Source organism: Heterocephalus glaber, unplaced genomic scaffold (assembly GCF_053883595.1).
Source record: "Heterocephalus glaber isolate CG9 unplaced genomic scaffold, H.glaber_assembly_v1.0 deba00000546, whole genome shotgun sequence".
NCBI lineage: Eukaryota > Metazoa > Chordata > Mammalia > Rodentia > Bathyergidae > Heterocephalus > Heterocephalus glaber.
In genome coordinates, this window is record NW_028258147.1 from 44,179,636 (window position 1) to 44,206,130 (window position 26,495).

Consider the following 26,495-nt stretch of genomic DNA (forward strand, 5'->3'; position numbering starts at 1 on the left):
AAAAAATGCTCAACATCTATGGCTATTAGAGAAATGCAAAATAAAACAATACTAAGATTTCAATTTACTGCAGAAAGGGTGGGAATCATTAAGAAATCAAACATTAACAAATGCTGGTAAGGCTGTGGTGAAAAAGGAACTCTTCATTTTCAGTGCAAGTGTAAATTGGTACAACTATTACAAAATTCAGTATGAAGATATCTTTAAAAACTAAAATTAGAACTAAAAATACTTAAATACTTAAAACTAAATATACCTAAATACTTAAAACTAAAAATAAGAACCAAGAGAGATTATGTAAAGGTGCAAATTTCCAATGATGAATGTCATTATATTGTATACCTAAAATGTACCAATAAAAAAGGTTTAATAAAAAAACACATTAGAAATTCCATATGATACAGCTCTCTCCCTTGTAGACATCTTCACCAAAGAGCTCAAGATGCAATACTACAGTGATAATATAGTGGCATATTGCCAGCCAGTATATATAGCTCTAGTGTCTACAGCTCAATGCAGATAATCCAGGAGAATGAAAGACGCACCCAGAAGTTTCATAGGCAAAGTGTACAGCTTTTCTCTTGATCCCAGTGGGTCAGTCAGGACTTTTCAAGAAAGAGACTGATCCCACAACTCAGCCAGAGCTGGGTTGTTATACACTTTGGGAAAGGGTGGTGTTACAAGTTTCAACCCTTCATTTACATATGGCCCCAATAATGTTATTGATTACAGAATTTCACATTCAGCAGGTTCATTGGTTGACACAGTGCACTGAATTTTATCTTATTTGCATATGGTGGGAAGTCAGAACAAAGAAAATTCCTGCAATGTTTGAGGGAGCCAGGGCCAGGCAGGCCCAGTCATGTTAAAAGAATTAGAGGGAAGTTGTCTTTCCCTGTTAGCAAGTCTAGCTTTAACTACAGAGAAATTTATTTCTCTTTCAATATATGCACACCAATGTTTATAGCAGTACAACTCATAATAGGTAAATTCTGGAAATAGCCTGTATACCGATCAAAAATTATTGGGTAAAGAGAACACAATATCTAATTATAAAATGGCATACTATTATGCTATAAAGAATGACAGATTTGAGATAATTGTAGGAAAATAGATGCACCAAGAAAATATAAAGTTGGGTGAAATAAACCAGACCCACAAGCTTAAACACATATAATATCACTCATTTGAGTGAGGCAAAGTACAAACAGAGAGAATAATAAACAACAGATAGAAGGGGACTAGAAGATGGATCTCTTGCAGTAGGAAAGTGGTCCTAGGGAAAAAGATCGAGAGGTGAGAAGGAAAGTAGACAAAAATAGAATAAAGATATGCCATGTTCAAGAATCTCTTATCCTAACTAATGAAAACATTATGTGTCATAACAAGAAATAAGATTAATAATATCACTAAGAACAAAAATTGGGATGGGGAATTAAAGAAAGGAAGAAGGGGAGAGAAGAGGGAGGGGATTTAAACAAAGAAACAAGCAGTGGTACATAACCACTCAAGATGATGATAAACTTCATGAACTGCAAAGTTGTATACAATGGTGAAATTTTAGGCTGTACACAGATAAAATGGTATTGTGTTAAGCACTTAAAAATAGAACTTTATTATTAATTTTTATTTTTTTCACACTGTGTCTCACTATGCAGCTCAGTCTGGCCTTGAACACACTATGTAGCCCAAGCTGGTATCCAACTCGAAATGGTCCTCCTGTCTTAGTCTCCATACTTCTGGGACTGCAGATGTGCATCACCAGTGCCCAGCTGAAAAATAGGACATTAAAAGATTTTTTCCCTTTAGAGACAAATGGCTCCTGAAGATGTAGGGGAAACACAGCTTCCCCACCCCAGATGAAAGTCAAAATATGCAGGTGACACCAGGAATCCTAGAGCCCAATTCTTTTCTACAAGAAAGGGGACAATGATCTAAAGATGACTGGAAGGGATGAAGCCAGTGTGGGGATTTGCATTACCTTTTTGTGCTCCCTGCATACAGTTCCTTAAGCTAAACTACCTTTGCCCACCTTTAAATGGAGATGGTTCCATGAGCAAAAGAGGGCATTCCATCTCCTCATTGCTATCTTTGAACAAATCCTTTATCATTCTTAATAAAATACATAGACTCCTTTGATTTGTTCAGTGGCCACCAGGTGAAAAATGAGCATAGGAGCCTAAGAGCTGAATAACTGTTTCTAAATACTTCTATGTTGGGCCAGAGATTTAGCTCAGTGGCACTGCACCTGCCTCACAAGTGCAAGCTCCTGAGTTCAATCCCAGGTACCAAAAACAAAATAAAATAAAAAAATTCTATGTTGATGAACAATTTTTTGTGCATTACTGTCTCTTTCCTCACCTACTTAATAATTATTCTCTTAGAATTCACTGTGGTGATAGAGTAAAATGAGACCAATGTATTAAGGCCTTAAACCAGAATTTAGTAACTAATAGGTTTTTCTTTTTTTTTTTAGCACTGAGTACAAGAACGTGCATGCATTTGGTGCAATTACTGTTAGGCACTGATGATCGAGGTTCTCACAGTGTGCATGTTCTAGGAAACATCTGAATTGGGTTGTTATATAAAAAGTTTGTTTTGAAAGTGTTTGTCTCAATTAATTATTTAAAAATACAGTAATACCTCATTTCATAAATGCTTTTGTTTGCAAGTTGGTTTGCAAACAAAAGCATTCAACAAAAATTTGCCTCCATTAGCACTCCACATTCAGTGACAAACACCACTATGGCCATCTTTCCCACACTAACACATCCATCTTCCCCAAACTGTAAAACAAATTAAGTTCATAAAACAAGGTACCATTGTATATTGGTTTACATTTGTAATATTGATTTTTAACTCCATGCATCTTATTTCACATTCTTTGAAAAAAGAGATTTGGGTGAGATGGGACATGCCTGTCATTCCAGCACTTGGGAAATTAAGAGAGGTGTATGCCTAGAGTTTTATAGTGAACTCAAGTCCAGTCTGAACTACATAGTGAGACCCTGTCTCAAAAAACTGAAAAAGAAAGAAAAAAGAAAGTCAGACAGAGATATAGAAAGAAAAAGAAAGAGAGAAAGAAAGAGAGAGAGAAAGAAAGAAAGAAAGAAAGAAAGAAAGAAAGAAAGAAAGAAAGAAGAAAGAGCAAGCACAAAGAGATGGTGCTATACACATGCAAGTACAGCATATTGGGGATATGAAGCAAGGAGATCACAATTTTAACGACTTTGTATTGATAGGCAACCACCATAAAGTCAGAAACATGTGAAATGATCTCTGGAATTCAAGGAATAAATAGCACAACTCCACTGAGATAGAAGTAGAAATAGTTAAATCTATATTACATAGGTAATTATTGTAGTTCTAAATTTTAACTAACTTAAGAAATGAAAAGTGTAAATGATTCATTCTGTCAGTTAATAATATTCATGCACTAGGTGTTAGATATATTTAGACCATTTTTAAAAACAGAATGAATATTTCCAAACCAACAGACAAGTTTTACAAAAATTTTGTTAGAACATATACACTCTTCCTCCACTTACTAAATATAAATATTATCTCAATTATAATACAGAAAAATTAGAAGCTGTAGAGTGTGAATAGATTTACAACTCTCATTTGTTTTCATTTCTCAGTGCCAGGTAGGGAATCCAGGGCCTCAGAGTCCATAAGCATGTGCTTTATGACTGAACAACAGGCAGTTCACCCATGTGTTTTTGATGCAAATTTCCTTCTTAAATTATCTATTTCAAATATGTCACAAAATGAATTCTAAAATAATTAGAATTAGTGACAATTTAAGAATACTGTCAAAGTTTGAAATAACCTTTCAATGAAATATAGACTTTTTTTTTTGGTACAGGGGATCGAACTCAAGTCCTTGCACTTGTGCAGCAGGTGGTGGAACTGCTGAGCTAAATCCCTGGCCCCTAAATATAGACATTTTAAGGAATATGTTTAGAAAACAGTTCATGAGAAAAATACAACCATAATTAATAAAACTGAAATCAATAATCTAAAAAATATGAACAAGACAGGGAATAATGAGGCAAGTGTAACAGCAAAACTCACTGGGAAAATGAGAAATATTTGCAAAGACCACTGATATTTTAATGTCTTAGAAAGTCACTATTAGCCCATGTTGGCCACCCAATTTTGTTCCTGTTGATAGCCTCTGGAATGCTGGGTTTACATGAGCATACTGTACCACTGCACCTGGCAGATCAAGGATATTTTAAGATAAAAAGTATAATTAAATCATCATTTAATGAACTTTAGATAATAGATATAAATTCTTACGAGTATGTAAAATTTCAAACATGTTACATGAATAAAGAATTGTGGAGAATCCAACAAGTTGGCAAGCAACTCAAATGACAAACAGAAAATTCCCTTCATAAATTCATCTCGCAGTGGGATTACAGATGCTTCCATGAAACTTTACAATAATAGAGATGATATAGGTCCAGGGATTTAACTCAGTGGTTCTGCTGCTTGCCTCCCAAGCATAAGGTTCCCGAGTTTGATCCCTAGTACCAAAAGAAAAAGATGATATATGTATATACACCAATTCCTCATCATGAATGTGTTTGGGTTTTTCTCCCATTAAGTTTATTGGTACATTTTAGGTATTAAATGCAGTTACATTTATCATTGGGATCTTATACCATTACATGAATATCTTGGTTCTTATTTTTTCCCCTTCCCCTGCCCTTCCTTCATCCCCTCCAGCCTTCCCTGTGTGCAAAGACTTTGTGTCCATTTTTTTCCATTTCTCATATCTTTTCTTTTTCCTTCTTTCATTTCCCCTGCCCCTCCCACTTCCGCAGCTCCTTTAGACCTTTTCTTCCTATTACACAATATCACTTATACATTTTTTAAATTACACTATCAAGATCTAGGAAACATTACCACAGATTTTACAGAATTTAAAAGGATATAGAATGCATATTACAAAAATCTTTCTTGAAATAAATTTGACAACTTCTAAGAAGTACCTCAGAAGACAAATTAATGAAACTAACTCTGGAGGAAATATAAAATTTGAATAGCACCTATTAAAGAAAGTATATTCCTAGCTTGAAAACCTACCTATATGACAGCAGCAGGCTCATATACATTTTAAATGATAAATTATATCAAACATTTAAAGCAGAAAAAAGAAGGAACATGTCTCCCCTCATTTTAGGAAATAACATTGTCCTAATCCTAAAACTGGATAAAGATAATAGAAGAAAAATGTATGAACATAGATAGAAATTTGTTTAACAAAACAAACTATTAGAAGTCAGATCTGGCAGTATGGAGAAAGTGGTTTTATTATAGGGATGGTAGTGTTGGTTCAGCATTGGAAGAGCCACCCCCAAAAGTCATCATTTTAACAGAGGAAAGGAAAAAGCCATATGATCCTGTCACTAGTTGGAGAAAAAGTATCGGACTAAATTCTACAGCTGTTCATGGTAAAAGCTATCAGGAGACTAGAAGTAGAACAGAACCTTCTCAACAGATTAAAGACATGTACTCCATACTTCCAGCAAAAATACCTTATATGAATGGAGAAGGTACAATGCTTTCTCCCCAAGGTGGGGAACAAGGGCAGATATGCCTACTCTTCATCTGTCCATTAAACTTTGAAACACAGGCCTAAGTCAAAATAGTTTGGCAAAAAAATGACACAATTAGGGGCCAGGGATTTAGCTCAGTGGTTTTGCTGCCTGCTGCACAAGCACAAGGACCTGAGTTTGATCCCCAGTTAAAAAAAAAAAAAAGAAGAAGACACAATTAGGATGGAATTGGCAAGGTAGAAGCAAAATTTTTATATGTAGATGAAATGATCATCTACAGAGAAAATAATAAATCTCTAGGAGCCCCTAGAACTTGTACTTGAATTTAGCAGGATTAGAAAACACAAGGTATATATAAAAATTCAGGTCTATATATACTTGCTATAAATGAAGAATTGGATATTGAAATTTAAAAGTTATGGAGGAATACAAAGCACCTAGAAAAGTAAAAAGAAAAAGAAAAAAAAGTGTTGGAAGACATTTAGTACCAAATTTTAAGACTTCCTCTAAAGCTACAGTAATCAAGGAAGTATTGGTGTAAGGAAAGACATATAGATTGTTGGAATAAAACAGAGAACCTAGAAATAGAACCACACATATACGGTGCACTGAGTTTTGAAAGATTATTTGACATTAACATTTTATAGAATATAAACTCAATTCAAGAGCAGAGGAAAAGATAGTGTTTTCAGGAAATGGCATTAGAACACCTGGTATCCATATATAAAAACTGAACCTCAACCCTTTATTTCCGTACATAAAAATAACTTGAAAGAATCTATGAACAAATATGAACAACTAAAACTATAAAACTTTAAGAAGAAATTAATAGGGAAAATGTTTATGAATTTAGTGTAGGCAAGGACTTCCTGAGATACAAAAATCATGATGTATAAAAGAAAAACATTGATAAATGAGATTCCATCAAAATTTAAAACTTTAAATGACATTAAAATGTAAAGTAGTCCTTAAACCATACTTACAATGCATATAACCTATGACCATAATATACAAAGAACTCTTACAGCTCATTAATAGACAACCCAATTAAAAAGTAGACACTAGAAGATGATAGCCAGTTCAGCACAAGGAAAGGTGTGCAACACTAGAATCAGGAAAATACTAATCAGTACAGTAACAAGATTGAGTTATACACTCATTATTGAGATGAAGTTAAAAGTTTTAAAAGCCTTTTCATGACTTTTTCTTTTTGTTGTATCCTCCCCCTTTGCATTTAATTTGTCATGTCCAACAAATTCATTCTGCTGGGCTTTCTGGGGTTGTGATCATTTGTCTTTTCCTAGTATATTATCTAAATGTTTAGAGTGCAGGTTTGATATTCATGAAGTTCCTACAGTGCTCTTTATCATGAAAGTATCTTATTTCTCCATCAACTTTGAAAGATAGTTTTGCAGGGTACATCAATCTGGGTTGGAGGCTGTTTTCCTTTAGGGCTTGAAATATGTCACTTCAAACTCTTCCTGCCTTGAGGATTTGTATTGAGAAGTGTGTTGAGTCTGATGCACTTTCTTTCATATGTGATTTGTTTCTTTTCTCTCACTGCTTGTAGAATTTTGTTCTTCTGTTGGGTGTCTGGAATCCTAACAATTATATGCCTATGTGTAGATTTTTTTTGATCAAGGCTAGTTGGAGCCCTATATGCCTCACTTATCTGTACATCAGGTTCTTTACCCCTGCTTGAGAACATTTCTGCCATCATTTCTGTGAAGTTTTTTTTATGTCATCTGAACTCTCTCCTGTTTCTTCATTGACTCTGATCAGTCTCATGTTATTCTTCTTTGCATCGTCTAGCAGCTGCTGGATTGATTTCTCATGGTCCCTTATAATTTTAAAGCAATTTTTCTTTTCCTGGTCACTAATTACAATCTTATCTTCTATATCTGAAATTCTGTCCTTGTTGGGAGCAATGCTACATAATTTTAGGGAAAAATCATTTGGTTAGCCTAGTTCTCCTGCCTACAACCCAGCTATGGAATTCTGAGACATAATTGCATTTTGGCCTCCAATCACAACTGAGACCTCAATAATCCGGTGATGCTGTCTGTGATTCTCCAGAATAAGAAACATCCTGGGAGGAACAAACACCTACTCAGTTCCTCCTTTTTCTTGGATTGTTACATCTTATTTACACAGGATGTACTGAACTCTCTGCAAGCCATCTGTTACACTTTGCTTCTCCCAATGTACTGAATAAAAGGTGCAGTAAACTGGGGGCTTTCATCTTTGCTGCCCAGAGCAGCACTGATCAGACCCAAAGCTCAGCTTCTTCTCAGTCTCATTTTTCTACCTTTCCTGTAATTTGCCATGTACTGCTGTGGCTCGCAGGAGACTAGGACTTAACTGCACAGGTTCTAGTAATGTCCCCTTTCCCTGTTCCCTACATGTCCTCACATTGGTTCATTTTGCTGTGTAGACTTTCAGTGGAGTTTTTAATCTCCTGAAAATCTGTTTGTATCTGTTTTATGGATTCCATTTTTTCCCATGTTGGGATTAAATCATGTTCTTCAATTCCTGTATTTTTTTTATCTGTGTCCACTCTAGATTTATTAAGCATGTCTTGCACTATGGGTACATTCTCTGCAGATATCTGAGAAATTATTTATGATTTCATATTTTCCAGATCCTCTTGTTGGCAGTTCAGGTTGTTGAGTATCAGAGTGTTCCATCTCCTTTCCCTTTGGGGTTGTTGTAGGTGATTTGGAAGTCTGTTTTTGAGGCTTGTTTACATGTATTCTCATTTCTATGGGAGAGAGGATGCTGCTGGTGCCCCAACAGCTCACTTCCCCTGCCCTGAGAGTGGTGGAATGACAGCCAGGGAGCCTCATCCTCGGTGCTGGGATTGGCTCACCTCCTCTGCCCTGGGAGTGATGGAGTGACAGCTGGGAAATCTCCTGGGCCCTGGTGTTGGCTCACCCCCTCTGCTCTGGGAGCAGTGGAATGGTGACCAGGGGGCCTCCTCCTGGGCACTGGGATTGGCTCATCTCCTCTGCCCCAAGAGTAGTGGAATGGTGGCCAGGGAACCTCCTCCTGGGTGCTGGGATTGGCTCACCTCCTCTTCCCTGGGAGCAGTGGAATGGCAGTCTGGGAGCCTCCTCCTGGGCCCTGGGTTTGCCTCACCTCCTCTGCCCTGGGAGCAGTTGGAATAGCAGCTGGGGAGCCTCCTCTGGGGTGCTGGGACTGGCTCACCTCCTCTGCCCTGGGAGTGGTGGAATGGCAGCTGGGGAGCCTCCTCCTGGCCTCTGGGATTGTATTTGTTATATATATAAAATACATACCAATGCAACCATTATATAAAAAAAAGATATGCTCAGCTAGACAAGGTTTCCTATGTCTAATTTAAAAAAGGGGGTAGGGAGCCATGCATGGTGGTACATACCTGTAATCCCAGGACTTGGGAGACTGAGACAGGAGGATTGCCCTGAGTTCAAAGCCAGCCTGGCTACTAGTGAGATGGCTGGGGATTTAGCTCAGTGGTGCTGCCACCTGCCTTACAAGCACAAGGTCCTGAGTTTGATCCCCAGTATCAAAAAATACATACATACATACATAAGAAACCTCTGTAGAAATTTCATCAAGTTAGTACGACTTTTACCTTAAACCAGGCAACATGTTTACAAGACAAAGCTATAACACCTATGGAGGCAGATTTTCAAAGCCAGGATAAAATATTAAATGCTAAATTACAAGGGTTGATTACCAAACAGCTTCTTATCTTGGCAGAAAGCTAAGTGGCAGCATCAGTCCTTAGCATATGTGATGCCCTAGGTCCAATATGAAGTACTACATACACATCAACACACAGAGACACATACACACACACAGTCAGCCACAATATAATAAATATTGTTTGTATATTTTATCAAAGATTAGGATAGTTCAGCATCAGAAATGTAAATCTACAAAGAAAAACTTCATGTGACTATTTGAATCTTGGCATAAATATGATTTCTAAATCTTATTTTCTATTAATTCTTTATTTATGTCCCCAATAAAAAACCAAAAGTGATTAACAACTACATAAAGTACATATACCACAAAACTAACATATGGGACTGTAAATGGAGACACTCTACATGAATTTTTTTAGAATCAGATATGAGTCAAGGATATTCACTATCTCCACTGTTCTGTCACATGAGAGCAAAATTCATGTGTCATGTTATGATGCAGAGAAGAGAAATAAGTGACATAAGGATTGAAATGGAAGAGGCAAAATCATTATCCATAGATGATAAAAGTATTAACAACAACAAGATCTATCTTGTCAGAGATCAACTGGAAAAGAAGTCTTTCTCATAGTTTTAATACTCACTAAAACTATATGAATACAAAAACTCATGCGATTTCAAATCAGAAAATATAGTATAAAGGAATAGCTCTCAATTTTTTAAGAATTAATGTTAGTATACACATGATAACTACAGAGAAACAAATGGTCTTTCGTTTAGGTTTGTTTAAGGATGGGTTTTTGACACAGTATAAGTTTAAAAATGATTTGCTATTAATAGAATCCAAAGTGCAAGAATGTACTTATGGCATGTGAATATAATGAACTTTTTAGGGAAGAAACAATATTCTTAAAAACATTTTATTGGAAGATTGAACTTTTTTTTCTTTTAAGATTGAACTTTTTGCACAAATTTCTTTTTTTTCTCCAGTACCAGGGATTGAACTCAGGACCTTGCACTTGCTGCCCACTGAGCTAAATCCCCGGTCCCTTTGCATAAATTCCTAACATCAGCCTTCAAAGAAGTTAAATGATGGTCTACTGCTACTTGTTTCAGTCTGTGTCAATATTTTATTTTATACAAGAAAACCTTCTTCACATAGCACTGTAAAGTACTTTATCAACAAGAAATAGTCATACACCTCCAAGGATTTATATATCCACCTTTATAAAACATTATCAATATTTTTTTTAAAAATTTGCAACATAATCACAGAGAAAAATACTATGCATGGATAAAATTAGACAGCCAGTTATGGTACACATGCCTATAATCCCAGCAGTTGGGTGGGCTGAGGGAGAAGAAAATCACAAGATCTTTCTTTATTTGTTTTTTGGGGGGGGTTGTTTTTGTTTGTTTAGACAGGGTCTTGCTGTGTAGTTCAGGCTGGTGTTGAACTATGTACTCCAGGCTGGGCTCCAACTCACAGTGATCCTCCCACTAGGGCTCCCAAGGATTAGGATTTCAGCATGCATCACCACTTCCAGCTACTGAGGCAGAAAAAGCTACCAAACATAATGGATAATTATTGTAAAATATTTATTAATAAACTCTGTGTGAAAACCTTGTTTGAAACTTGTGTGGTTTAAAACTTGTGCAAAATTGTCCCTGCTTGGAAACTCTCGGTGAGCCTTCTCTTAATTTTCTTTTTTTGTATTAAATTCTTTTATTGGTACATTGTAGGTATACAACACAATTATATTTCTCATTGGGAATTGTACCTTTACATAAATGCATCTTGGTTCTTATTTTTTCCCCATTCCTAGCCCTCCCTTCACACCCTCCACCCTTCCCTATTTACAAAGACTTTATTTCCATTTCTCATCATTTTTCCTTTCCCTTCTTTCCTTTCCCCTACCCCTCCCACTACCCCTACCCCTTTGGACCTTTTCTTCCTATTTTACATTATCAATTATTCATTCCAATCATTGGTACATTCTAGGTATACAATATAATGACATACATCATTGGAAATTTGCACCTTTACATAGTCTCTCTTGGTTCTTATTTTTCACCCTTGCCCAGCCCACCCTTCAACCCCTCCAGTCCTCCCTATTTAAAAAGACTTTGTTCCTATTTTTCTATTTTCTCATATTAATCCCATTCCCTTCTATCCTTTCCCCTAGACCTCCCACTTCCTTCCCCTTTGCCCCTTTTCTTCCTATTTCACATGACCTATTATACATTTAGTCCTTATTTACACTTTCAGTTTCTCACACCAGAGAAACTATTTGGTATTTATTCATGTGTGTCCTATTTATTTCACTTAGGATTATCACCTCAATGTGCATCCACTTAGCTATAAATGTCTCTAATTTCTCATTTTTTATGGCTGAGTAGTACTCCATTTTATAAAAACAACACATTTTCTTTATCCAGTCTCCAGTTGATGGGCATTTGGGCTGTTTCCAAGTTTTAGCTATTACAAACTGTGCTGCTATGAACATGGGTGCACATATATCACTGTGGTATGATTCTTTGAATTCTTTAGGGAAGATCCCCAGCAGTGGGATAGTGGGGTCAAATGGGACTTCCAGTCCTAGTTCTTTGAGGTATCTCCATGCTGATTTCCACAGTGCTTGCACCAGTCTACACTCCCACCAGCAGTGGAACAATGTTCCTCTTTCCCCACAGCCCCACCAGCATTTGTTATTGGATAATTTCATGATAGCAGCCATTCTTTCTGGAGTGAAGTGGAATCTCAGCATTGTTTTCATTTGCATCTCTCAAATGACCAGTGATGTTGAACATTTTTTCATGTATTTATTTGCTATTTCTACTTCTTTGTCAGAGAAATGTCTGTTCATTTCAGATGCCCATTTTTTGATTGGGTCTTTAAATTTGGGAGGTCTGATCTTTTTAAGTTCTTTATAGATTTGAGATAGTAGACCTTTGTCTGAGGAAGAGCAGGTGAAGATTTTTTCCTACATTGTGGGTTGTCTCTTCACACTGCTGGTGGTTTCTCTTGCTGTGCAGAAGCCTTTTAATAAGAAGAGATCCCACTTGTTGATTGTTTGTGCTAGTTCACGGGCAACTGAGGTTTTGTTCATAAAATCTTTTCCTACACCGATGTCTTCAAGGGTTCTACCTAACCTCTGTTCCAACTGGTTCAGAGTTTCTATTTTAATATTGAGATCTTTAATCCATTTTGACTTTAGTTTAGTGCATGGTGAGAGATATAGGTCTAGTTTTAATCTTTGGCAAGTTGAAGCCCAATTTTTCCAGCACCATTTATTAAAGAGGCTATCTTTCCTCCAGTGAGGGTGTTTGGCTCCTTTATCAAAGATGAGATGGCTGAGTGTGTCTGGCATTGTTTCTGCATCTTCTAATCTTTTCCACTGGTCCTCAAGTCTGTTTCTTTGCCAGTACCATGCTGTTTTTATCACAGTAGCTTTGTAGTATAATTGCAGGTTGGGGATTGGGATACCCCCTGCCATGTCTCTGTTACCTAGAATTGCTCTTGCTATTCTGGGTCTCTTCTTGTTACAAATGAATTTTTGGATTGTTTTCTCGAGGTCTATGAAGTATGCTGCTGGGATCTCAATTGGAATTGCACTAAATCTATATAGCAGTTTTGGAAGTATGGCCATTTTCACTATATTAACCCTTCCTACCCAGGAGCAGGGGATGTCTGTCCATTTTCTGATATCATCTTCAATCTCTCTTTTCAGAGTGCCATAGTTTTCAGAGATGAGGTCTTTGATTTCTTTCATTAGGATGATTCCTAGGTATTTCAGTTTTTTGGATGCTATTGTGAAAGGAATTTTTTTGCCCTATTTCTCTCTCAGTGAGTCTGTCATTGGTTTAGAGGAAAGCTATTGATTTTTGTGTGTTGACCTTGTAACCAGCTACTTGACTGTATTTACTTATTAAGTCTAGAAGACTTTTGGTGGAGTTCTTGTCTTCTATACAGAGTATCATGTCATCTGCAAATAATGACAATTTGACTTCTTCATTTCCTATCTTTATTCCTTTTATTTCTTTCTCTTGTCTAATTGTCATGGCTAATGTTTCCAGAACTATATTGAACAAGAGTGGTGATAGTGGACATCCTTTTCTTGTTCCTGATTTTAGTGTGAAGAATTTCAGTTTTTGACCATTGAGTATGATATTGGCTGTTGGTTTTTCATAGCTGGCTTCTATCAGTTTGAGGTAGAGACCATCTATTCCAATTTTTTGTAGGATTTTTATCATAAATGCATGTTGGATTTTGTCAAATGCTTTTTCTGCATCTATGGAGATAATCATATGGTTTTTGTCCTTGGTTCTATTGATATAGTGTATTACATTGATTGATTTGCATATATTGAACTTCCCTGCATCCCTAGGATGAATCCCACTTGATCGGGGTGTATGATCTTCTTGATGATGTTCTGCATTCTGTTTGCCAGTGTGTTATTAAGGATTTTTGCATCTATGTTCATTAGTGAGATTGGCCTATAGTTCTCTTTTTCAGTTGGGTCTTTCTCTGCTTTGGGGATCAAGGTGATGTTTGCTTCCAGGAATGAATTTGGGAGTATTGCTTCCCTTTCAAGTTCATTGAAGAGTTTAAACAGTAGTGGCAGTAGTTCCTCTCTAAATGTCTTGTAGAATTCAGCAGTGAAGCCATCAGGGCCCGGGCTTTTCTTAGTTGATAAGTTTTTAATTCCATTTTCAATTTCATTGGCTGATATTGGGTTGTTCAGAATTTTTAGGTCTTCTTTGTTCAACTTTGGTAATTCATATGTATCTAGGAATCTGTCCATTTCTTCTGTGTTGTCCATCTTATTGGTGTATAGGTTCTGGAAGTAGGTATTGATGATCCTCTGAATTTCTGCTGGGTCTGTTATAATTTCACCCTTTTCATTCCTAATTGCATGGATTTGGGCCTTTTCTTTCCTTTTTCTGACAAGGTTAAGCCTTCTCTTTCTTGTGGTGGCAGCCTGCTCCCAGAGAAATTAGAAGTTAGCTTTGAAGTATGTTTATCTAAGAACCCTATACCTAATGTTGCTGTACCACACCCTTGCTACATTTTGTAATTGCAACTTATGATACCCTTGCCACCTAATGCTGCTTTATCATGCCCTTGCCACATTCTGGTGTGCAACTGCAAGCTGGCCTGTAAAAGGCATGAAAAGAAGAAACTGTGAACATGTGGCCAGCCTAGAAGGTCTTGTTTCCTGAGGCTGTCCTTGCCTGGCAATAAACTTTTTAATTTTACCCTGCTCTCTTGTCTCTGAAAGGTCATTTCAACTCCCTTGCTGCAACATTTGGTGCATTGGCCAGGAATCAAGATAATCTTCTGGCCACTTGGCCAATGGCTCAAACCTTGCCAGAACATGCTTGCCCTTCTAACTCTTCTGGGTGGAAGGATGCCCCTGGGAGAGTTCCCCCCCCCATGACTCACAATGCCAACCTGTCAACAGCAGCTTGACTGGATCCAGAACAAGAGACAAGGAGACATGGGACTGAGTGAGTGACTGTGTGATTGACTGACTCTGGATATGGTAGACCACCCTGGGAAAAGCCCTAGAGTCTCAATTTCAATTTATTTCCTTATGCAAGTCAGAAGAAGGTCCTGATCACCCCTTGTTTGGTAATATCACATTCCCCTTTGGTAGGGGCCTTTTGAGCTCCTGGAGAGACCTTTGTAATGCTGTTGGTGAAAATTGAGTTAAGGCTATTCCAGGGGGGTGGGAATGTTTAACCTCTGAATTACTGTGCATGATTGTGAGAATGAGTGTGAAAGGACAGCTTAATATCATAGGCTGTTCTGTCTGTGTCCATGACTAAAGGGGGGGCACCTCTGTGCTTAAATATTCCCCTGAGTTTACAGATGTGCTTGGGCCTGATCTGTGATTCTGTGGATGTCTAATGAAGGGCTAAGTGGGTGCTCTTGCAATGAGATAAATACACCAATATGCCTGGATGGTCCTGATCACACAGCCAGACAGGTGCCTGTGTGGATCATCTCTGATGGTCACCCTCCTTTGTCTTGTGTCTCTGTACAAGGGTACCCATACACACACCTGATCGGCCCAACATGGGGACAAAAACGTCTCATCCTACTGTATTAAAATGCATGCTTAAGAATTTTAAGAAAGGTTTTACTGGAGATTATGGTATTAAGATAAAACCCCCAAAGCTTAGAACTTTTTGTGAGTTAGAATGGCCCAAGCTTTGCCCAGCTTGGTCACCTAAGGGATCCCTAGATGGGGGTCTAATCTGGTCCATCTGGCAAGAGGTCAGCACCCCTGGACAGGAACATGCACTTCAATTTCCCTATATTGATTCATGGCTCAAATTGTGCCATAATTGGCTTCATATGTGCACCCTGGAAGCAAAAAGCACTATCCTGGTCCTCCGTCAGAAAGAGAACAATGCTGGAAAAAAAACCAGTCCTTTTGGACACAGACCAAGAGAATTTAGACTTTTCTCCTCCTTACCTGACTGCTCCAGCCCTTCCCTGGGCCTCTGCAGCATCAGCAGCAGCCCCTGCAGCTTCAGTGCCAGTCTCAGCACTATCAGCACTAGTCCCAGCCTCACCTGATTCAACCCAGCCACTCCAAGATCCTACATCCACATCTGTTTCAGATAAAGACCCCACTAGTCCAGTGGCTCACCACCTCCATTCTGTCCATCTCCAGATGCCCCTCAGAGAGTATCCCAATCCAGCAGGAGGTCCCTCCATCCTCATACATCAGCATTTTAGCTCCACTGATTTGCTGAATTTAAAAAATCATATTCCTTCCTACTCAAAAAAACCAGAGGCAATGACTAGACTCCTGACCTCCATTTTTTGGATACACCATCCAAATTGGGAAGACTGTCAAAAATTGATGATGGCACCCCTCAAGACCAAGGAATGCAGATGAGTCATGGATGGGGCAAGACAATACCTCAAGACCCAGGTACCCCAAGATGAGACAAATAAAAAACAATGGATAAATGATCACCTGCCTTGTGATAAACCCAATTGGGACCCCAACATGGCTGGAGCATTAGGGAGACTCAAGAAGTACTGCAAAGCCCTCATAAAGGGGATGGAAGCAAGAGCTCAGAGGCAACATAACATAACTAAGATAGCAAAAACCCTTCAGGAAAAAGATAAAAGCCCCCAAAAGTTCTACAAGCTGCTGTGTGAAGCCTACAGGACATATTCACCCTTTGACCCCAAGGCCCCTGGAAATCAGCAAATAGTCAACACTGCATTCATAACTCAGGCTACAGCAGACATTTGAAGGAAGATTCAAAAACAAGAAGGCTGGGTAGGGATAAATATCACCCAGCTGATTCTCACTGCCCAAAATGTCTATGTAAACCAGGAACAAGAAAAATAAACAAAAGCAAAAACAAAAAAACAGACTGCCAAACCAGACAAAAGGTCAGTCTCCTGGTGGCAGTGCTGGGCCAACCTGTGCTGAAAAGTAAAAGAAAAAAACCCCACCTGAGAGCTCCCACTGGAAGCAAAATGCACAGGGAAACTTGCCAAAAGGACCAGTGAATGCTAATTTGGATTCAGACCAATGTGCATACTGTAAAGAACATGGATATAACAAAAACAGATGCCCAATGCTCCAGAAGAGGAGACAGGAAAAGAGACAGCAAGAAAAAGAGAATGTTTTCCCTTCCACTCTCTTCTCTTTGGCAGGAAAAGAGGATGAATAGGGGTGACAGGGCTCCTTAAATCTAGGTCCCCATAAGCCCCTAGTCAAAGCCAAAGTCGGGGACCACAACATTATCTTTATGGTGGACAGTGGAGCAGAATATTCTATTGTGACTCAGTTGCCCCTCTAAGCACATGGCATACTCAAGTTACTGGGGCCATGGGAATCCCCACTAAAGACTTTTTGCCAGCACAGGACATGTATGATTGGGGGACATCAAGTGACTCACAAGTTCTTATGCATGCCTGAATGTCCCATTTCATTCTTGGGGAAAAACTTTCTCTCTAAGCTGGAGGCCACCATCACATTTGATAGAGACACAGGTGATGCCCATCTGGGCCTGAACACTACCCCTAACAGTCACATCCTGCTGGTCCACAGTTCCCTGGGAAAAAAATTGGCAATTTTTTGAGGGTGATAAAACTAAAATCTGAGAGACACAAGAAGATAAAAAAAAACTTAGGACATTGTTCCCATGAGTCTGGGGTAAAGACAGCCCACCTAGCCTTGCAAGAAGATATGCCTGATGGCAGTAAAACTCAAGTCTGGTACCCTTCCAGTGACCCTTCGACAGTATCTGATGGCAGAAGAGGCTCAGTGAAAAAATCCACTCCCATTTAAATAGATTTTAAAAAGATAGGCCCTTGTAAAATGTCGATCACCTTGAAATACACCTCTCCTCCCAATAAAGAAGCCTAACAGTAATTACAGACCCATACAAGACTTGAAGCCCATTAACCAGGCCACTGTTACATGACATCCAGCCATTCCTAACCCTTACATCATGCTCAGCCTGATTCCTGCAAAGGCAAAATGGTTTTCCTGCCTAGATTTAAAAGATACATTCTTCTGCCTTCAAGTTGCCCCAGTAAGTCAGCCACTTTTCACCTTCGAATGAAAAGATCCAGAAACAAGACAAAAAGGACAGCTGATCTGGACCTGACTACTGCAGGGATTCAATAATGCTCCTACTTTGTTTGGTGAGCCACTGGCCTCAGACTTAAAGTATTTCCCACATGCTCAATATAATTGCTGCATGTTACAATATGTAGATGACCTCCTCCTTTGTAGTGAGTCAAAAAAAAGACCACTGAAAAGAGACCAAGTTATATCGGCAGTGATAATGGTCCAGGGTTTATAACAAAAATACTCCAAAAATTGTCTAAGTTGCTAAAGATAAAATAAAACTTCCATGCCAGCTATCATCCACAAAGTTCAAAAAAAATAAAAAGGATAAATAAAACCATAAAGTTAGCTCTAACCAAATATTGCTTAGAAACCAAGGCCCCTTGGGTAGATCACTTACCCTATGCCTTGAGAAAAATTAAAAATATACCTAACAAAAAAAAATTCTCCCCATTTGAGATCCTGTTCAAAAGCCCACCACCATTGATTAAAAGCCTTAGAGGCAACACACAAAAAGTAGAGAGCCTAATGCTTAACCAACAGCTTAAAGCTTTAGGACAGGTTTTTCATTAGCTTCACAAATGTTATGGGAAAAGGGATAATATCCCCACAGACACTCCTGCTCATTCATTTGAACCAGAAGACCAAATTTATATAAAAGATGTTTAAAAAGACTCCCTCACCCCAACTTAAATAGGGCCTTATGTTATTGTTATGATAACTCCCACAGCAATAAAATTTGCAAAAATCCAGCCTTAAATCCATCATTCAAAATTCAAAAAATTTCATCCAAATACTTCTGAATGTGGCAGCCAGATCCAGCAAACCTGCTAAAGGTGACCCTGCTGAGACAGCACTCTCAAAGCCCTGCTCCTGTCACTCCAAAACCTGACAGGTCAATGTGGGGGGCCTTGCCCCCCCGCTAGAACTCTTGAGTGCCTTTTACGGACATATCCGGGCCTGCTGCAAATCTACCCGGCAACAAGGAAGTAGCCCCAGTACCCTCCTCTTGCTCCTCCCCTCTAGCCCTACGGTATATATGTTGTAGCAGCTTCCGCAATAAACGAGACTTGATCAGAAACCTGTCTTGTCTCCATCTCTCATGTCCCCTGTCCTTTGTCATTCTCACCCCCCCTCTAGGGTCTCCGTTGACTTACCCGTGGGCCGGGACAGGTCAATGCATAGGTAAAAAGGTTAAAGGAGAAAATGCTCTCACAAGCCCTGCTGACAGGTTATCATACAGCTAAAAGACTCATAAACACTTGTGCTGCCTTATTGTCTGGGACTTTCCTACACACTATTGTTGTTGTGTGTTTAGTTCTAACTGGGTTCATCTTTGACATCAGTCTAGGTGCTAGTGGCCCAAGAGACTTGAGCACTTGCCAAAAATGCTGGCTTGCTATCACATATTGATATATTATCTCACTCTTCTGGGTTCCTATATGTTTAAGATAAATGTGGGACATTGAGTCTTTAAACTGAGTATATACAAGCCTGAAGATTCAAAGTTTGATTCCCAAACCAAACTAATTAAAATAATTAAATAAAAACCCAAAGGGCATCCCCTGCCCCTTACATTAGATGGATGCCCACACCAGCATTATGGCTGGCCGGGAGTGATAGATTATAAAAGACATAGTCAAAAACAACAATACTATAAAATAAAGTCAAAAGGACAAACAATAATCTTTGGAAAGTTCCAAGGACAACAAAGTCAAATTTTAAAAAGACATGCAATCTTCAAATTGCCATACTTATAAACAAACAGTATAATCCACTTAAAATAGTTATACCTGACCCATGGGATCTCAAATGGCTAAAAGGACAAACTGTGATGATCCAACTTTACCACTTGATACCTGGGACAGGTGCTGGGATAAGTAATAATGACCACAATGCTCATTGAGATATGCTAGTCAAAAAGGTCTAAACCACAGTTTGGCCAACAGTCAAAGAAGTCCAATAATCAAAGAGATAAAAAAAGATTAGGTCCAGGCTGGCCATTTACACAGAGATAGATCTAATACAGACTATAAACAATACTCACAGATTGCTTCTGGCTACTGACCCAGATCTGGCATCTGAATGCTACATCTGTGCACCCCTCAGTCATGTTTTGGGGCTGACCATACAGAAAATCCTAAACCATACCAATAAACCAACAGTTTGACTTCTTAGTAAACCCAGTAAAGTGATAAAAAAAAAAAATAGCTCATGTGTACATAACACACATTCCCCTAAAACTGTGTCAATATCCAAGGGACTCACTCCAACCTCAGTGCTCCAGCAAAAACCTTCTTTATGTATAAGGATGGCTTATATCAAGTCTTCTCCCCCAAAATACAGGGTAATTTTGCTGTAGATATACTTATCCCAGACCTAAATATATACTCCCTCAGTGCCACAAGACAAGTTACTGTCCAAATAAGGTCCCCTGAAGGAAGACTAAATAAAAAAAGAGGGACCTTATTGTGCTCCCTATCCTGGTGGGACTAGCTATAACAGGGAGCCTGGTGCTCAGCAGCACAACACTTAGGCTCCAAAACAAACAATACCTTTGATTAGGCCAAGAAATTCAAAAAGGGCTGGATAAAACACAAGCTTCAATCCTCACTGTACAAGCAAAGATTAACTCACTGATAGACATAGTGCTACAAAATAAAAGAGCCTTGATTTGCTGACTGCTAAGTATGGGGGAACTTCTCTTTACCTAGAAAAAAAATGCTATTATTATACAAATCAGTCAAAAAATCTATAACTCTACCAAAAAAAGTTTAAAGTGGATAAAAACTAAATATGGCTCCCAAGATACCAACTCCTGGTGAAATTGACAATTATTTACTAGACAAAAAATATGGTTAGGGGCCCTGATGGGACCCATAATGATAATAATACTCCTGGTGATGATAGGGCCATGCTTAATTAATTAGATTTCCAAATTTATAACAAAAAATCCATTCTATACAATCACATCAAATGCTCTTACAAACAGAAGCCCCTTATGTTTGTCCTGTTCAAATCAATAAAGATTCTGTTTGATATAACAGCAGGGGGAAATGAGACAGAAAGAGCTACCCAACCTAATGGATAATTATTGGAAAATATTTAATAAACTCTGTGCTAAAGCCCTGTTTGAAACTTGTGAGTGGTTTAAAACTTGTGTAAAAATGTACTTGCTTGGAAACTCTGGGTGGACCTCCTCCCTCTTATGGGGGCAGCCTGCTCCCAGAGAGATTGGAAGTTAGCCTTGAAGTGTGTTTATCTAAGTACCCTGTACCTAATGCTGCTGTACTACACCCTTGCTACATTTTGTAATCACAACTTATGCTACCCTTGACACCTAGTGCTGCTTTATCATGCCCTTGCTACATTCTGGTGTGTAACTGCAAGCTGCCCTGTAAAAGGTATAAAAAGAGGAAATTGTCTTAACTTGTGGTCAGGCTAGAATGACTCATTTCCTGAGGCCGTCCTTGCCTGGCAATACAATTTTATTTTACCATACTCTCCTGTCTCTAAAAGGTCATTTCAACTCCCTTGCCACAACACTACAACACAAGTTCCTATTCAGCCTGGGCTACATGAGTTCAAGTTCACCTGAACTACATAGGGAATGCCTGTCTCTAAAAACCAAAAGAAGATCTGGTGCCACTCAGTGGGGGGTGGTTTCTCACAACTGTCCCCTCCCTGCGCAAGGCTCCAGCAAAGTCTCCAGGCTTGGCTCTCTGGCACAGAGCAGGGAGCTGAGGCAGTGGTGCAAGCTTCATGAAGAGGAGAGTGGCAGACTCTGGCTCAGTGGCAGAGCTTCTCTCCCAGCACCCATGCTCCAGTACCAGGGGCTGAGTGGCCTCACCATCCAAACTCTCCTTTCTCCCCACTGCCTGATGGGGTGGCAGCTGCTGGTGCTTGCCTCTATGATGAAGCTCAAAGCCAACCTGACTCAGACCTATGCCACAAAGGATTAAAAACGTGGGCTTACTCTGAGCTTCTGCAGGAAGCAGGAGGAGGAGATGTTGCTGGTGAGGAGCAATTGGTGATCAAACCAGGGGGTCCTTCCAGGAGGAGCAATAGAGCCTGAGGAGGGGCTGGGAGGTGTAGCCCTGAGGGAAGTTCATGAGGAGGCAGGAATCAGAGGACAACTGGGCAGGCTCCTGAAAATATTTTAGCAGAACCAAGACTGAAAGTATATAACAAATGTTTATGTTCTTACAGTCACTGAAATATTAGAAGATTGGGAAGATTCTTTTCATAAAGGAAGGAAGAGAGTGGTTCAAATTAGAAGATGCAATCAAAGTTCGCCTGTGTTATAAATAAAACTAAAACTGGGTTGTTCCCCAACCAAGGGAAATTCCACATTCCACTTCCTCCAAGATAACAATGTGCACAGAGCCCTGTGGTGCCATCAGATCAGCGTCAGACAAGCCAAATCAGGAGGACCTCCACTACCCTCACTGACTCCTCTCAGGGAGAAGCTTCTGTACCATCCTTGGGAAACACCTGAATGATGCTCACAAACTGACTGAATTTGCCATGCAAGGATTTCAAACAATTTGCAGTTTTCAGATGCTTTCAAATCTTTTTTTTTTTTGCACCAGAGATCAAACTTGGGTCCTTGCACTTGCACAGCAGGCAGTGAAACCACTGAGCTAAATCCCTGGCCATGAAAATTTTTTTTATGTAAATATTAATCTCTTGTAACTATTATAGCTGGTGAATACAAAGTAGATGTTAAAACATTTGTTCTATAAATTAACTTTTAGAGATATAATTGCTGGTAAAAATAGAGTCCTTATACTTAAGGAAAATTGGTGCCATTTTGAGAATCAGATCTTGTGTCATAAATGTAGCTGAATTAAATATAAATACTAGTTCACAAATTAAAGCTGTCAAAGGAATGAGTTGAGAAACTTTCAACCAGTGACGTTCCATTCTGAATTATGTAGTGTGGTCAGTCATGGCCATCTGGAATTTCTATGTTTCTTTGTAAAAAGTTTATGTATTCTGGCTGTTTTTTGTAAAAAGGAAACATTTTAAATCCCACAAATCAACATTTTCTACCAATCACCAATGGACTGAGATTTTTTCAGTAATCTCAGAAATTTCTTTAAATTATCTATTTAACAGAGAAACTGAATTGTTTTTGTATATAAGGCTGCACCTGAAACACTATCACAAGAACTTAATCCCAGCAGTTGGGTGGGTTGAAGCAGAAGGAAAACAAGTTCTTCCCCACCCTGGGCTACATAATGAGTTCAAAGTCACTTGAACTACAGAGGGAATCCCTCTCTCAAAAAAACAAAAGAAAATATAAATCAAAGAAGATGATCTGAATATGTAGAAAATAATATACAGATACATTTTACAATGTGATATGATATAAAATTTTCAAACTCTATTCTTAGTACAAGTATATTTATAATACCACTGAAGCAACTATGAATGTGACAAAAACCTTCTAGAATCGCTTCAGTAAAACAAAGGACAGCCTTGTATTTTAAAAATCTCAAATAAAAACGTAAAGAGAAGTTTTCCTTTCTATTTTTGCAACACACTTTAGAGTTAGGGTCACTTAAGTCAGAATATAAAAAAAATTTAGATGCACTAAATTTGTAACAAATATCAAGCAATAACTATACTGTATTCTAAAGTGAGATTTGATATGATTGGCAGTAAAAATCAAGAGGAAGAAGGGATTGATCACACATTTATGGTGAACAATTATACATTATATGGGCCAAGTAAACCTGATTTTTTTCCCATCAAAAACATTTAAAAGTGCACTCCAGGGAGCTACAAGGCAAAAATATGAAATAAGAAACTGTAAAACATGGAAGAAGCCTTAAGAAAATCACTTTCTCATCTGGTAAGCATGGAAAAATCTTCAGATATAAATTTGTAGAGACACAAATGTTAAGGTGATAATAAAAAGATACAAAAAGTAACAGAACTTTTGCTCAGTAGAGAATACCCTTGATAAAATAAGTTGTACAAGGTATTTTCATTCTCTACAAGTGATAAAAACCTGAAAATAGCTTATTAAAGAACTATCTCAACACAAATATGAACACATAAGCAAATAAATTACAGAAGAGCTTACAGAGGAAAAGGGGGAAAAAGAAGGCATAAAAGACAGGAAAAATGGAAAGGAATATCAATTCAAATCAGTAAAATTCATTAAATTTGAGTTTGTAGGGAAGAAAAAGAGGAATTATTGCCCCCTGGTGGTAGTGTGGATGGTGTGTATCAGATTTTTAATTGATACACTTGCTATGCACTAGCAAGCATGCTCCTGAGCCTCAGTGACATTTCCTCTAATCTGCTTCTAAGGCAGCAAGAAAGAGAATGCTTCCGGTGTATTTATATCACAGGCATAACTTGAAAATCCTGCTTTTCCATAACTAGAAAATATAAATGAGATGTTATGTTACATTCACATGGTTTCTCAAGTATAGAATCACCAGTGGCTGAAAACCTCTGACCTAGCAGGTGTAGTGGACACACAAGCTTCTGGATGACATGGGACCCTGAGAAGACAAAAAGACCCCACAAAATGACATTTTTTTAACTCTATATTACAAACCCAAGCTGAGTGACACCAAAATCTCAATCTGTACCTGAACACTTTCTTGCCCTCTCTTTTGGAAACAGGATCTCACTAAGCAGCCTAGGCTCTGGCCTCAAACTTATGGCAATCCTTTTGATTCAGCCTCTAAAGTGCTGGGATTACAGGTATGGGCCACCATGTCAGGTGCTTTTTCTCTTCTCCTCCTCTCTCACTGCCTTTCAGATTCTACTGGAGCTAAAACCAGCAATGATCTCTACATCTTGTGCTATGATGACACAGACTGGCAATGTAGAGGCCAACTAGGGGTGAGTGAAGTGAAGCTCTGTGTTTATCTCAGCTGTGCCCTTCTCCAGAGGCTGTTCCCACAGGATTCTCCAGAATGATAACATGAGAGAGTTGTCCACACAGTGAGCAATTCAGGAGAACTCGAGGATTCAAGGAATACAGACCCCAGCCACATATAGAACACAGAACAAATGCTCATGGTCATCTCTTTCCCTAGAAAGATGTAAGTCACTGTAAAGGAAAAAGAGCACAAGTCTGGGAGGTGACTGTTCTAGACAGACAAGAATTCAGCTCATTAAGGCCAGGAAGAGGCAGTGGGAAAACAGAAAAGGGTAGAAAGCCAAACACTTTCTCCAAGACTGAGACACTAAGAATGGTTCCCACAGTTAGCACAAAATAGAACTAGGAACAGAAGAGTTTTCCCTTTAGCAGTATATGTGATTGGTGTGTTGTGGTCAAACTGCTCAGCCATGTGTCTGACCATTGGTAATTTCTATCCTATTCTCTTGTCCTCATTGAACAAGTCAGAGAATATGACCAGACTGATGCACCTCTCTACAGTACCACAACAAGTAAATAAACAAATTAAACCAAACTAAAACCAGAATACAAAAGCCATAGCACTACTTTTTTTAAAAAATCAAAACACTACTCATAATGTATCCCAGTTCAGTTCCTTGGAAGAACCTGATTAATACAGCACTCAACACAGGGTACTACCTGATATGTTTCATATTCTACAGAGAAGCACTTTACAAAGAGTTGAAGGAGTGAGTCTATACATCCTGCTTGAGTAATCAGGGGAAAATATCTTGATCAACCCACAGGCAGTTCAAACTATAATGTATTCAAAATGCACTGAACATACATAATCTAGCAAACTTTGCTAAGCCTTGCCTCCTTTAAAACTGATAAACACACTTATATTAACCTGTATTTGAGAAAATGTATGTAACACATAGCTTATTTCATGATAAAATATTAAATACCCCATGTAGTTTATTGAATGTGCTGCAATGTAGATCACTGGATGTTGTCACTTGGTGTCCTGTCACTGACAGCAGGGACTCACTGCTGCTGCCCAGCATCTGGAGCAAGTATTGTACCAAAGACTGATGGTGTGAAAACAGTATAAAATTCCAAATCAAAGTAAATTTTCTACTGATTATTATCACTTTTTCTTTTATGCTTTAGTACTGGACTGAATTCAGGGCCTTGCACATGTTACACAAGTTACTTTAATTAGAAACATAGCTCCAGTGATTTTGCTGTATGTTGATCTGGGTCTTGCTCCACTCTTCATCCTGGCCTTGCTATTGCAATAATCCCACCTCAGTGTCCCAAATGGCTCAGATGAAAGGTGGGGAGCACCATGCCTCACTGAAGTTTCATTTAACCAAGCAGTGATCCTGGTTAACAGTGGTGATGAAGAAGCTCCTAGCTTAGCCAGGCATGGTGGCACATTCCTGGCATCTCAGCACTCCAGCAGGCTGAAACAAGATCAAAATTTTGCTGCAGCCCTGGCAACATAATGAGCTCCTCAGACCAATGCTGCTCTGTGATGAAAGCATCACAAAATTTAAGAAAATATTAAAAGGTGTGGAGAATGTAGTTCAGAGAAAAGTCCCAGGTTAAATCTTCTGTACAATAAAAACATCAATCACCTAAAATCTGTTGTATCCTAGAGAAATTCCTTTCCATTACATTTAGCTGATGATAGCCATCAATTTTTAAGCCAGAGCAAGCCAAACAATTTTCTAATTTCCACTTTTTCCTC

General features: G+C 38.6%; 1 protein-coding gene across 6 annotated transcripts in view; it reads right to left on the minus strand.

Annotated features, from left to right (window-relative positions):
- LOC101718729 (uncharacterized) overlaps nucleotides 1-26,495 on the minus strand; it is a 169,369-nt gene that overhangs the window by 141,014 nt on the left and 1,860 nt on the right. For 3 of the 6 annotated variants that reach the window (XR_015448800.1, XR_015448798.1, XR_015448799.1), the window contains exon 3: nucleotides 10,659-26,208. The exons of 1 other annotated variant lie outside the window; for it this stretch is intronic. The gene's annotated coding sequence lies outside the window, so the exon portion shown is untranslated. Of the gene's footprint in view, nucleotides 1-10,658; nucleotides 26,209-26,495 lie in introns of those variants that run through there. 2 more of the 6 variants (XR_015448797.1, XR_015448801.1) reach the window with 2 other exon arrangements.